The sequence below is a fragment of the Akebia trifoliata genome, chromosome 1 (genome assembly GCF_017979445.1).
Source record: "Akebia trifoliata isolate Shusen 1 chromosome 1, ASM1797944v1, whole genome shotgun sequence".
In the NCBI taxonomy this organism is placed as follows: domain Eukaryota; kingdom Viridiplantae; phylum Streptophyta; class Magnoliopsida; order Ranunculales; family Lardizabalaceae; genus Akebia; species Akebia trifoliata.
Genome location: NC_141375.1, coordinates 26,911,544 through 26,925,401, shown reverse-complemented (window position 1 = coordinate 26,925,401; position 13,858 = coordinate 26,911,544). Strand labels below are relative to the sequence as shown.

The window sequence follows — 13,858 nt, the reverse complement described above, 5'->3', positions numbered from 1 at the left end:
GAGCACGGGTGATACATAGGAGGGGTAGGAACAGATATTTTGCGAGTTGAATAGGTTTAGGGAAAGATGATGAGGATATGAGCGTGTGTGAAGAGGTGGGCAATTAAAAGAGAGAGAGATGGAGGTAGTTTTAGATAGTTTTTTTTTTTATTTTAGTGGGAAGTGTTTTCCACTGTAAAGCAAATGAGTTCAGATGGAGAGGGGTGATTATTGGGAGTTTGAATGAGTTCAGACGGTCGTGTTGGGTTTAGAAGGGAATGTTCTCCACCGTTGGATCTTCCCAAAGAGATCTTACACCGTGGATTATGTTTATTACAAGGACAGAAATCCTGTTTTGCATAATAAATGTGCGATTGGGCATGCTACCTACTGTTTTATATTCTAATAAGAGAGGACTTACAAAAATTACAGTCTAATAATTAATCAAATCGATTTTATTACAAAATCTGATAAGACTCGATAAACTCACTGGTTCGATCTTATTTTTAAAACATTGCATAGAACAATGATAGTGGTGGGGGGTGTCCTATGTGATGTGCTTTATTCATAAGCCAACTTCATTTGGCAAAAATGTACACCCCTATATGAAACAACTCAATCTTAATCAATCTCCTAAGATTTAATCAGTTGTGCAAATATTACATACAATCCTACATTGAAATTAAATTAAATACAAAGCATTACAGTTAACATCTTATCAAATATAATTATTCCCATCAACAACATGAACAATCATTAAAGGCATAATGATATTTTTAGTACCCTGTTATGTAAGATGATATTTTAGTAATTATTTTTTTTTTTTTTATATGACCCTCTCAAAGGAGACACTACGTGGAAATCTAAAATTTGCATTAAAAAATTTGTTGGGCCTGGCCCGTCGAATTTTAAAACCCAAAATCCGCGGCCCATGGACCACTTTTTAAAACCCAAATTATAACCTCACTCTCTCACTATTTCTGTGCCTCTCATCGATTGATCGCCTCTCTCACGGTCTCTCTCTCTCTCTCAGTTTTCAATCGATCGATCGATCGCCTCTAACGGTCTCTCGCTTTCTCATAGTGGTTCTCTCGATCGATCGACCTCGTTTTTCATTCGCTCTCTTGATCGATCGACCTCTCTATCTCGTTTTTCTTTTATGGAGTTGTATTTGATCGATGTAATTTACAAAGAAATTAAAAATAGGAAAGTGTTACGTACCCACTTAAATCGGATCAGAAAAATAATAAAAAGAAGAAAGAGATTGAGATTGATCTCGTTCGAGGGAGATCGGACCTCCTAGGCCACCAATTCGAGATGGTGAATCTCCAAAAATCCAATAGGATCTTAATAATAATTTCTCTGCATATCTTTCATTAGTTTAATAATGAATTTAAATACAAAGAATTACTACAATAACTACCCACTTATCCAAACTACCCACTCTCCTATTTATTCAAGTAACTACCCCCATAACCATAACTCCATACCTCCATAACTCCATAACTCCATAACTCCTACACAATTCGTAACTACCCTTACCCATTACCTAAGACTCCTTAACTAATAGAAATAATTAAAATAAAATACATCAAGATGCATCAAATCTTGATACAAGATAATAAATTTCTTGGCACATAACAGAAAGATTCTCGCAGATCTAACTTTCGTAGTTAGTTTGAATCAGAAAGAATTTCAAAATTCTTGTTTGATTGTTTTGTTTTCGTTTTGATTCTCTTTAGATCGAAGCTTTGGTTTTAGGAGTCTTGGAGATGGCAGATTCATTATTGGATTATAGGTTTTAGTAAGGATTTGATGTCCAAATGTGTGAAAAGGTATAAATTTGGGAAATTAATTTCTAGATTTTGGCAAACGAAAATTTTCAAGAATTTAATTTGAGATTTGTTGATGTTTCTTTAGGCGACAGGGAGAGTCTTCTTGTGGTTTTGGAAGGATCTAAAATCTCGGTGATTGAGAATAATAGATATAATGGAAGATAGACGGGAGAGTATCGAACTTAAATTCCGTATCTATGATGGTACAGATATCAGTCATGGTAGCTATGCCCCATCAACTACTGTTGCAACACTGAAGGAAAGGCTAGCAACAGAGTGGCCTCAGGGTTTGAATCTGCTTGCTTTTTTTTATTTTTGTACTTTATTCTTCAAGTTATATATTATATGTTTGAATCGATAGGAATTAAGTTCAGCTGATTTTTATTCTTCAAACTAAATAAAGTTTGGGCCATTTCATCAATATTTGGGGTTGGTGAGGTAACATCTAGAGAAAGCTCAGCGAGGAAATCTTATAGTGAATCTGTTGACGACTTTGAGCATATACTTTCTATGATTCAACCAAGAGAGGTAATGGCTTAGCACATGGTGATCGATTTATCTATCAATGAATGGTTTCTGCAGATTCTGACTTGAGTAGGTTTGGGACAATTAATGGTCCCCCATAACTGGTTCATTAGGACTTTTCTATCTTTAAGTTTTAAATTCAAGAGAACTACCAAGTTACTTCCCATACTAGGCCACATTAAGATATTTTTTTTGAGATCTATCTCTAACCCTGATGTGTAGGGGAGTAACTTTAATGGGTGACAAAACAAGAGAAGAATCATTTTTCTTCATACCTTCTAGTATAAAGAAGTTATTATTCAAGTTCAAATTTGTATTTTGAGGAGACCTTAGACTCACAAATTGTAGGTGTTGAAGTAGTTGTGAATGTTATTGTGTAAGTGTTGAAGTAGTGAATTCTTTGGAAGTTGATTTTTGTCTTTCCTTATTTCTGTTTCTTTCCTATTTCCTTAGGCTTTAAGGAATGACATTAGGCAAATGCATTGGCATTAGACAATAAAATTAGGAATCGGCATTAACATTAGTTGCTCGACCAGCCTAGCTCCCAAGCCTGAGCTTGGCCATCAACATGAGTCAGACCTAGCCCATCCCAATAACTAAACGGGACAAGTAACACTACCAAAAACCAGCCCATGATGAGTTGGACTGGGCCAAAACCCAGGCCATTGACTGTGTTAGAATTCTGTTCATACAAAACAGCCCCTAGGAAGTCTTTTTTGAATTTCTTAGTGGACATTTATGTAATGGGGCCCACCTTATGTTATGTATGTGGGTCCCACATACTTTATTAGTTAAATTTATTATGTATGTGGGTCCTAAGTGAATTTCACATTTTTGGTTATGCAAGAACCAAGATTTCAGATGATGAGTTAAGGGATCATATACGTGGGTGATATATCTTACTCAAGGTTTTATCTTCATGTGGTTCACCTAAAGTTTTCTCCTTGACAGTGAATCATTGTTATCGGATATCTTAATATTTGTAGGATCTTTGATGGGAAACTACGGACTTCGTTAAAATATAACAGCAGCCTTTGTAGACTATAACCTGGAATGTCTTGCTCTATTTCATGCATAGAGATATGCTGGGGCTGATCATTTCCTAGCTTCTAGTATAGCACTCACTAGACATTTGTTTGGGGGATCAATACTTATATTTTCAAATTGTGGTACGTCCACTTGTGACTGATTTTACAAATTTATGGTAGATTTCTCCTGAAGACATTCAATGGGAAGGTGTTGATCTATGAATCTCTCATCGAGGGGGCCGTGGTGGACAAGGTCATGGGATTAAGAAGTCTGTTAGCCATGGAGGTGCTGCTCCGGGTACAGGAAGAGGAAGGGGGGCTACAAAGGGTCAGTCCAAGAAAGAATTCCCATCATCACAGAATGGCATTGGGAAGAAGGTTTCGGATGATATCGAATTACTTCACATGGATACTCTAATCAAGGAGGTATATTTGAGCAACTTGAGCCCATTTATGAACTGCAAACATTTTGAGTGTTTTTCTTATTTTCTTTTTGTTGATTTTGAGCAGGTAGAGAGTCTTTGGTGCAAGTCATCCTGATCCTCTTGAGATTGAGAAGGCAAAGAAAGCACTGAAAGTAAGAACCACAATACATTTTACAATATTATGAATCTTGCATACTTTATTTGCAAAGCAAACTTGATTGATTGTAATGGCAGGAGCATGAACAAGCGTTGATTGATACGATTGCAAGGCTTGCAGATGTGTCTGATGGTGAAAGTGGTAATAAATATATATAAGACCCTTCTGCTTTATGTTGTCCTTTGCATCTTCTGTTATCTCCAAGGTTAAAATCCATATTGTCTTTTTATGAATTGTGTTATATCAATTAATCTCGAGACCAAGGAAAAGGAAAAAAAAAAGGAAAGAAAAGATATGTCTTTGTACTTGATATTGCTTCAAGTTAAATCAGACATCTGGAAACAGATTCGTCAGTTTTCTTTCTCAAATCGTCCCACATTCTGTCTTAGTACAGTCTTTATTAAAGAAATTGTTTAACTGTTGACGCTGGAGTTATAAAGCCTAATACATGCTCTTATGTATATTATTTGAAGTGCGAAGTCTGTTGTCTAATTGCTGGAAATCACTTCGTGTGTCAGACACATGTAATTTATGTAGAGTTATTGTAGTTTTCAAGTATATAAAAGATGTGGACTAAGATAATATGAAAAGAAGTCATGCCTTGACAGATTATATTGCCCAATAGAGATAAATGGTGAAATAAGATTCATTTTTCCAAACCTAATTAGCTGCATGGGGAAGCAGGTTTCGTTAAATTTTTGTATATCCTTCATATACTAATTATAACATGGAAGACATCACTATTTTAATTTTTCTAGCTATCTTAATGAATGTGTGGTCTATTTGCCTTGGTGCAGACGACAATGAGCATCAATTCTCGCATGGGCAATCCATGGGCCAAGAACAAGGGTGGAGAAATCGGCCTTATGGTGGGAACCAGCACGCAGTAGAGTTTGAAGAGATGGGTGGAGGAAGGGGAGAAGGCTCAGATGGTGATCAAATAGCTGGAGAGGGTAGACATGCATCTGATGACCAACAATATGGTGATGACATCTGATTTTGTGGTTTCCACCCGAAAGGTATATACATCCTTACCTAGTCACTTTGTGTTTAAGAGAGGGATTTCTTTGGGTAAATATCTAACAATGTTTCTTCTCATGAAATGTATTGTAGAAATGGCTGAACTAACAAAGAAGTTGTGCTGGGAGCTGGTAGAGAGATTAAAAATGATACAGTGAACGAAGTTGATGCAGCAATATTCTCCTCTGGTTCCGTAAAGGAACAAATCCGAAGGGAAGGTATGCAAGTTGGCTATTAAAATAGTACAAAATCTGTGTTTATCCTTTAATTCCTTCTGTTTTAATACCCATTTGGTTGGACCATTCTGAATATATGCATCTCTTCATACACACCACCCATACACCCATCCATCCAAGTTGCCTAGAACAAATCTTGAACATGGAACCTATTTTGGTAATGGGTTCCATTTCTCTGCATGTCCATCACATGTACTATGTGTTTTGGTTGATAGATCTTAGGTTTGGGTTCTGAGAGCATCTTACATTTACTCAATTAAAAAAAATCCAAATATCTATCGTTAAATCTCTTCTCAATCAAAATATTTTGTACAGGAACTCTGCTTCAGAATTGATAAAGCAAAAATTGGTTTTTGATGGAAGTGAAGAAGGGAAGTTGCTTGCACTTCGGCAAAATTTTGCAGAGGTATACTGCTGCTGAATTGGATATATCTGTTAAAAGTTATTCTGTTACTTCATAGCTGTTATCCACACTTGTTCTCCAACAATTTAAGATTTCTACAAAACAATTTAACATTTCCACACATTTGCATAATACTTGGACTATTTATTTACTTATTAGGGAATTGGTAAACAGTTACACATCCAAGTGTAACAAATAAAGTGCAGATTAAAAATCTTCATTGAGGCCTTTGAGTTTTTAAGGATCACTTAATTACAAAAAATCAGCCTATTGGAATGTTCGAACCCTATGAAAAAAGGACTCAAAGTTGATGGTTAAATGAACGACCCATATTGTTCTACTTGAAAACCACTTTTGATATGTTAAACGTTTTTGGGTTGGAGCTTTTTTTGGTGTGGTCAATCTGGCCACAGCAAATCTGTGTAAAAACCATGTAAATATATCCTGTATATTGACATAATTTAGCCTAAGATGTCCAATTATGCTCCATAAAGTGGGAACCTTTATATACAAGATTGTGGGTGTAGTTTGCTAAGTAAAATATGATTCCTAGTTATAAATTTATGGTGCAGTCCCAAGAACAGATCTAATCATCTAATTTCTTGTTCTCCAATGACTAGGTGTATTTGGAGTTAAATTGTAGAGAGCATGCTTTAGCATATTGAGCTAGCTGGATTTCGCCTTGATACTTTCCGTGCGATAAAGCCTCGAGTTACCCATGCACCTTCAGGTAGTAAGAATTAAATCTAATTCGTTACTAGTACTATTTCATTATGAGTTTCTCTATCTAATATAATTTTGTTCTTTTTGCTAAATCTGTCTCTGTTCCTCACAACTTATTATTTGATGAATCAACACATTGTTATTGTTATTGTTAGACTTCCTTGGTTGTTTTACACCAACTTCATTTAGTTTTCTATAAAACTTAGATTCATGTGAATTACTGCAAATTGGCTTTTACATTGATGATTCCAAACTACATGAAGGTTCTGTTAGGTTAATAAGCGTGAGAAAAGAGTAAAATATGGTTGCTAATAAGTTTGGAGTGATTCAAATAGAAATAATTCCATAGAAGCACTTATACTGAAATCTGAGATGGGTGATTCTTTTTGGTCTCAACTCTTAACAAACAAACAGGAGGATACTTCCAAACGTGCCATGGAAAATGTTGTCACCAAGAAAACCCAAAACAGAGGAAAAAAAAAAAGAGACATAAATGAGTGAGTACTGAGTACTCACTATTCAGTGATTTGTATGATACTGCCATCAAAACAAGAAAAAGATAAGGACTGAGAATATCACATCAGCTTTTACCGAACCCATAAAGCAGACTTCATTGAATTTTTTATTACAAGAAAGAAAGTAACAATGGAAGTTACAGTCCCAAACATATCAAGTGGAGGGGACCTTATGGTTCCAGTTAGGACTCTTTATAATTCACCAAATCAAAATAGAAAACCACACGCCAAGATGTAGGGAAGCCTAGTAGTAGGGAAAGGCAAACCTTTCTCTTGCTTGTATAAACTTGTTTGCAGTTGTTTATGAGGAGCTACAACCATTGTTGTTGAAAATAGGACCGACGGTGCAGACAACAGTCTTTGTTGTAGTTGTTGTTGTTGTTGTTGTGGTATAAAGAGATTATGAGTTAAGGACCAAAGCAAACACTCAAAACAGTTGCAGAAGACAAAAATAGGGACACTCCTATTTAAGGCATATTTTTGAACGTTAGTCTACTAATTTGGCATTGAAGGCTTTGTTCTTATACAGTCTAGTCTTCAGATTCCCCTTTGAATGGTTTTTACTTATCGATGGATGCAATATAGGAAAAATAATTAATGAAATGCTACATGCAGGAGGATGTGTTGGAAAGGGCGAAAAAGACCAAGGAAAAAACGGCACGTGAAGCACAAGGGTTCATTCCCCAATCTACAACGATAACAACACCGACCTCCACCAAAGATGTTGCCGATCCAGTAATTTCAATATCATTTGGTCTTATTTAGTTTAATTATTGTCAGTTATTTGTAGCTTCGACAGAATTTTCGATCTTAACAAAGAGGTTTACATGTATATTAATTTTGGGTTATTTAATTTAATTTGGAGCTTGTTTTATGATTTTTCTTTTGTTTTTTCTTTTTCTGATTTTTTTTATTTTATATTATTTCGTTCATTGTTATTGGTGAATTAGAGGACCGTGCTATTGTTTGTTAAACCTCCAAATTTGATGATCATACTCTATGGATTTTTTTTTTTTTTTTTAAATCCATTCTCCAATAATTTGATAGTCCAGGGCCGTCAAAAAAAAAAAATTCTACAAGAGAATATTTGACCGGCATATTTGACGGGAGGGTCCGTCAAATTTCTCAAAATTTGATGGGCTAAGACCGTCAAATATGAGCCTTTTTCACATAGTGAGAGCAGGACCTCAACAATGGAAGAATAACAAAAAACCTCCAGTAGAACTCATTTACAAAAAAAACAAATGACAATGAAATACATGGAACAAACATGCACCTGTGATGAACAAACTAAAAATACTATTGATCATATGATCCTAATTCTTGAAAGCTGAAAGTCCAAACACAACCTACTAAACAAATTCAAACATTAAAGTTGAGAGGTACGAGATAAATAGGAGAAACAAGAAAGAGGGCTTACCATTAGTAGACCATTTGCACCATAAATGTCATGTGACAACCAGTAAGCAAACCAAGTCCCAAGGAAACCTACTTTTCACAAATCCATCGACCAACCAAATCAAACAGGAGCAGAGCTAGGATTTTGTCTACGCGGGGGAAACTAAGTAGGGGCAGACATTGCCCCTCCCGCACAAATTTTTTGTTGATGACATTGCCTATTGACTGGGCATACTAATTGGAAATGACCTAAAAAGATAATCCTGTGATAGGATGGGGTGTTGGATCCAACCAACAGAAATAAAGTTTCTGTTATGACTGTGCAGTGTGTGATACATGAAAGAAATCATGCTTGGGAAGGGCGATTTCGACGCTTTCAACGGGCGCCTTTTTGGGCAACTAGACCACTTCAATATTTAAACAATGGGAAGGTACATTAAAAATAGGGACAATAACAGTAAAGACTTATTTTTTGAAAATATGTACCAAAAAATCCCTTTTAAAAACATATAGACACTTTAATATTCTTTTTATCAAATATTAGTCTTAAATGACTTTTGAAGTAAAAATATGGTAATTACCCTTTTGACAATTTTTATGAGATTTAAAGAAATGTGTTTATTTGAGAATATTTTAGGTACTCATATGTTTTAAAATTAATGAGAAACCCTTTGATTATGATCATCTCTTGCATAACAATAAAGAAAAGATATAAATAAATAAATAAATAAATCCTTGTTTTCTCTTCCCAAAATTAATAATCATTAACTCACATAGATGATGACGCTGACTACAACAAAGATGATGATGGAGATGAGTATGGTCATTGTGACCATCAAACTGATTTGATCTATGTCTCTTATAGATGTATTAAAATATATAAATAATTTTTAATAGTTAAAACATAATTTTAAAACTCCACTTGAATGTGCATCAAATTGATTCAACTCAAAAATTAGCTAGTCAACTTAAATGAGTCAAATAAAATTATATTGAATTTATGAATAACTTTTAATAAATAAAAAACTTTATTTTTTATTTTTCACAGAATATTAATAACCAAATAAATTGGTCAAATTTTTTATTTGACTCGGTATGTTTTTAGATTAAACCACTTTGTGAAGTTGTATTTAAAAGGGTATTTCAGGTGTTTTTCATAAAAGGATTATCGAAAGATTCTTAATAGGTTAATATTTTGTTAAGTAAGACTTAAATGGCCCGTATTGTTTGTTAGGGGACTATTCGGTACATATTCTCAATAAACAGTCCTTCATGGTCATTGCCCTTAAAAAGTATTCCTACGACCTTTTTGTAGAGGTATATAACTCTTGAAAAAAATATTGCAACTCATAACAATTTTTTGTCCACATGACTGTTATGAACAAGTTTTATAACTACCCATGTGACTGTTCGTATGAATCCAAATTCTATAATTTGAGATAAACTCAAACTATAATTTATCATTCATTATTCCAACAAGATTGTCGATGTAGTAATCCATATGTGCAAGGGAGAAATTTTCCATATTTATTTTTGACTTTTTTGGGTCACATGTTACACTGATGTGACAATGTGAGCAAAAAATCACTCGTAGTTGAAGCCCCTTTTTCCTATTATATATATATATATATATAAAATATTTTCAAATCGAATCTAAACCTTGAATACTACAGGACTGAGACTTATGTTTTTTTTGGGGGCTCTAATCAAGTGTTTGAAAATGAATGCACACTAAACACCTTAATGTGACACACTTTCAACTGTTGACAATAGTTATAGAGAGCTACAAGAAAAAGAGTTGCGATCCCATTCCTAAAATAAAATATGGTATACATGTGGCACCTATTCATCAAAAAAGAAAAAAAATAAAATTGAATTGCATGCTGTAGATGCTAAAATTCGCTCTACTTCGAGAAGCTCTACCTCCCTTTCGTTGCCTGCTCGGACCTGCAAATGAGTCCACTCCGACGATCAAGTTAAAAATTGTATTGATTTCTTTTTTAGATCTTTTCTTTTAATCTTCGAAAGAAAAAAGAAGAAGAACCCCTACTCATGAGTTGTCCCCCTCCCTTTATAGGAGCCTCTATCATCGTTTTCTGAGCTTTCCCCTGAGGTGACTCAGAGTGGTTAACTTACTCTATGGTTTGTCAGTTGCAGGGGTGGTTGCAACTACTTTGACAATCCTGGAGTAATCAGAACTGATCTGCTACGATATGGGTTGTCATATCAGTCAGTTGATGGTACATCTGTCAGATTCGTCTTACCGACCTACATTAATTTTCGATATCTATGAAGCCTTTCCTCTGAGCTACTTGATGGGTTGGCAACGCACGTACGAGTTGCGTGTCCGTGCATCCGAGAATTTCCCACCATTATATCCATGGTGCTTGTTATCCGAGCTATTTGATGGGTCGATGGTGGTACTCCATGGATGATTGATTCGCACGTATGGGTTCGAACGGTCATATCGAATCTGCCGGCATATAATACCTTGTCATTACTTGTTGACGAGATCCTAACCGTCGATTTAAACACATATCTCGAGGCTTCTCAGGTTTATATATACCCTTCCCTTTCCTCCTTTTTATTTTTACCTTTCTGCTTCGCCGCTCTCTACTCTCACCCTCCGCTTTTTCTGCCTTTACTGCGCCTTCGTGTCCTTCTGCCAGTTCAACTGCAGCCTGAAGCCTCTGTTTGAAGCTTCGCTCGCATCCCAAGCCTCTCGGCTTTCTTTAAGGTAACAAGGTCACGACTCCCCGTTTCCCCTCCTCTAATCCCTGAACTCAATCCTCACAATGGCCAGGGGGAAGTCCCATTCCCTCGCCCGCCCTCCATTAGATGTGGTGAGGGATACATTTGGTATCCCTAACAACGTGAGCATGTCCTATGCAGACGAGGCTTCGTTGCTCAAAGAAAGTCCCCCAGGCACTACAGTGGTGCACTGGGGGCAATTCAAAGCAGGCCTCCGAGTCCCTTTAAGTAGGTTGACTCGGGAGGTGCTGAACTTTTATAGGAGGGCCCTCGGCCAAATGAGCGGGAATTTCTTCCGGCTTATTCATGCCCTTGAACATATGAACGGTAGACTAAAGGACGGTCTCCAACTCGGGCTCTTCGACATCGGGCCCAATTTACCTTGAAGAAGTGCCCTAACAGGCCAGGCTTCTTCTACTTATCCAAGAAAAGGGCAAAGCTGTCCTTGATTGAGCTCCCCGACTCGGACAAGGAATGGTTTCTATTTTCGATCCGGCTGTCTGGTTCATGGGAGAGCGCTTCAGGGGACAGCCTTCCCCCTCTCGCCTATCCTTCCTTCAACCCCCTAGGTGAGTTTTGTTTTGTACTTTCTTCCTCTTTAAATTCTTCATTCCTTTACCTCTTAGAATACTCATTGTCTTGATCTTTTCATGTCCAAGCAAGGACAAATTCCACGTGGAATTGGTGGTGATAACTCACCTCCTCTCAAACCCCGAGCTCTACAACTACGCCACAGCTTCTCTCCTTCCATCCAATTGGCTTCTAGACATGGCACTGCAATCAAAACACCTACCCCTACCTTGGATTCAGATTCCGAGGAGGATATCGTGGAAATTCCCCCCACCCTCTCCGCGGGTGTTCCTAAAGGGGTTCACCAGGAGGAGACCGAGGCAGCGGGAGAGGAAGAAGAAGAAGACCATCAGCCTCTTCTCAAGAGGTTAAGAAGGGGTCCCGCCCCTAGCTCCTCAGGCGTGTCCTCGACCTTGCTCCCCCCTCAGCTCCTGAGGGGACCATCCAACCCCTAACCGAGCCATCCCAAACCTCCTTGGTTGGATCAAAACAGAGGGAAAACCTTCATCTTCCTTCCCCTTGGGTGGTGAGGCCCATGGTTGGGGGAAGGCCAATAACGGACCAGGATTTAGTCATGTCCGACCCTACGGTAGCGCGGGTCGTCTTCGAGGCGTCAGCGCTACTGAGAGACGTGGATAAAACCCGTCACAATTTTGCCGGTGACCCGGCAAAATTTTACAACGACGCGTTCCGAGCTTTGGTTGCGGCGAGTCTCTCTTATTTTTTCCCCTCTTTTATCTGTTATCACTATGCTTGCAAATTTTTATGCCTCTTTTTTTCTCTTATCAAGCGCAACACACCGTGGCCAAGCTTGGATAGGCTCGTGACTCTACCTTACACGACCTCCATATCGCGGAAGGTCGGGTGCTCAAGCTTCAGGCTGAGAGGGATACGGCTGCGGCCAATTCATGTATCCACTTCTTCCCGAGGATTGCGTTATAGGCTGAGTCTGCTTCAATCACCGCGAACCTCGTCATTACCACCTGTCAACAATAAATTTCAACGGATCTACCTCGAGATTCATGAAATATAATCGCAAATAATTTTATTGATTTTTGATGAAAAGTAGATACAGATCTCAATGTTTCCTCTGATTAACAGTCAAGTACAAAAAAAATAGTGACGATGTATGTAGCTTTTCTTCTCTCTGTGCTTCGCACTTTATCGGCTGAGAAGAATGTTTTGACGTTGGCTTTGCTTTGTGCTTGATCTTCTGTAGAGGCTTCTATAGATTTTCTTTTCTCCGGGCTTCGCGTTTTATCGGTTAAGAAGGTTTTCTTGACTTCCGGAGAAGAGCTTTTTGCTTGATCTTCTCTTTAGTCGGAGTCCGGATCTCTGAAGAACCTTGCTTTGTCTCTGAATGAAAGCTTGAGAGCTTCTTCTTCTTTGAAGGGAGAGCTTCTATCTTCTGAGAAAAAGTGATCCAGGTCCCCTCTCAATGAGAGAGGCTCTTGTATTTATAGACTTAAAGGTAATTTAACTTTCCAATTATACCCTCAACTTAAGAAGGTTTAATTGATTTATTTAAAAGGCTAAATTTGTCTAAATCCAGTTTTAAGGATTTTATGGATCATTATTGGGCCAAACTCATTTATTTAGGTGTAAGGCCCAATATTTAATATGGATCACTTGAATTTGCTTAGATCATGGGCTTTATCTGCGAAAACCCAAACCCAAACTTTATGTAGGAGGCCCGTTCCCAGTTAATGGACTCAATTTGGCTGCGAAGCCCATTTATAACTTTAGGGATTTTTTTTTTATTTTTATTTTTTATAAAATTTGTAAAGCCTCCTCAAAATTTTGGTGCCTACACCACCTTCGATCCTACTGTGATTGGGAGGGTGATTTCTCCTACCGAACTGTTGGGAGCCCCGTTAAACCAATACACCATAGTCCGGGTCGGCTCCAAACTGTCTGAAACACCCATCTTTCTAGCTGCACTTAAGAAAAGGATATCCACTACACTCCCAAGGTCCACAAGTATTCCTCAAAGTTCAACGTTTCCGACCGGGAGTGCTATGACGAGGGCATCCTGATGGGGCATTGCCGTTCCTCTCAAGTCATCCTCTGTAAAAGTTATCGTCCGTGCTCCTGCTTTGTTGCCGGACTTCTCAGTTACTCGGACTCCCGAAGCTACCGAATTGACACCGACCTCATGTCGGATTTTCTTTACTCTCCCGGATTACCTACTTAGACGGCCTTCTTGCTTCAAGCACCCTTGTGATGGTATGTACTACCCTGCGCTCCTCAGGTTCGCGATGTCCCCCTTCTTCAGGCAGCCTAGGTCGGGGAT

At 37.7% G+C, this 13,858-nt stretch overlaps 1 long non-coding RNA gene across 2 annotated transcripts; it reads left to right on the top strand.

Moving 5' to 3' along the window:
• The first annotated feature begins 1,641 nt into the window (after nt 1-1,641).
• LOC147411334 (uncharacterized) lies at nt 1,642-7,720 on the top strand. Of its 2 annotated transcripts, XR_015179826.1 has the most exons (10): nt 1,642-1,814; nt 1,900-2,101; nt 3,548-3,793; nt 3,878-3,944; nt 4,027-4,090; nt 4,747-4,968; nt 5,063-5,187; nt 5,521-5,611; nt 6,229-6,338; nt 7,462-7,720. It is a non-coding gene; the product is annotated as an uncharacterized LOC147411334 (long non-coding RNA). The 2 variants fall into 2 exon arrangements; XR_015179827.1 differs by lacking the exons at nt 1,642-1,814; nt 1,900-2,101 and adding an exon at nt 2,191-2,342.
• Nucleotides 7,721-13,858: the final 6,138 nt, after the last annotated feature.